A 678-nucleotide genomic window follows, 5' to 3' on the forward strand; every position below is an offset into this window, starting at 1 on the left:
ATATATATATATATATATACTCTCACAGTAATAGTGAGATAAGTAAAAAGAAAAAAAAGGGGGAAAAGTAATGACTAATGCGGTGAATGGTGGACATGGGTTGCACATGCAATAACACCACTTGGCATTATATGCTTAAGCTGTGGTGACTCACGTCAACTTGATAACTCAAGTTAACCTCAAAATTACAAATGCCGGGAATGTAAGAATAGCAAAGAAAAGAAAAGGAAAAAAAAAAACATGCGACAGTAAAGTAAAGAAAAAAAGACATATTAGAGAGAGAGAGACGGAGAAGGAAAATCCAGCATTTTCACTGAGATTTCTTCTGTTCAGTCCAACAGAAACGTAATCTAAGGCGTTCTAGAGAAAAACCTCAACTTCTGGAGGTAAGATTTCAGAGTTTTCGTGAGAATTCTATATTTTCTTGATTTAGATGAATAGTAACCCATCTCAGAAAAACTTCTGTTAAAGTGAAAATTGAAACTGAGGTTTTGTAGAGTATCGTAATAAGAGTTTAACGGTGTAAGTGTTAAGACGATTGAATAAAGTTTTGGTAGATTTCTATCGAAAATCCGTGAGCCTAGATTAAGAAAGAACATATGTTTTGTTCAATTTTATGTTGGAATCTGTGTTCAGGAATGTAAATCTTGACTCCAGGTACCGAAATCAGAAGTAGAA

Source organism: Morus notabilis, unplaced genomic scaffold, assembly GCF_000414095.1.
Source record: "Morus notabilis unplaced genomic scaffold, ASM41409v2 Scaffold48, whole genome shotgun sequence".
Taxonomy (NCBI): Eukaryota; Viridiplantae; Streptophyta; class Magnoliopsida; order Rosales; family Moraceae; genus Morus; species Morus notabilis.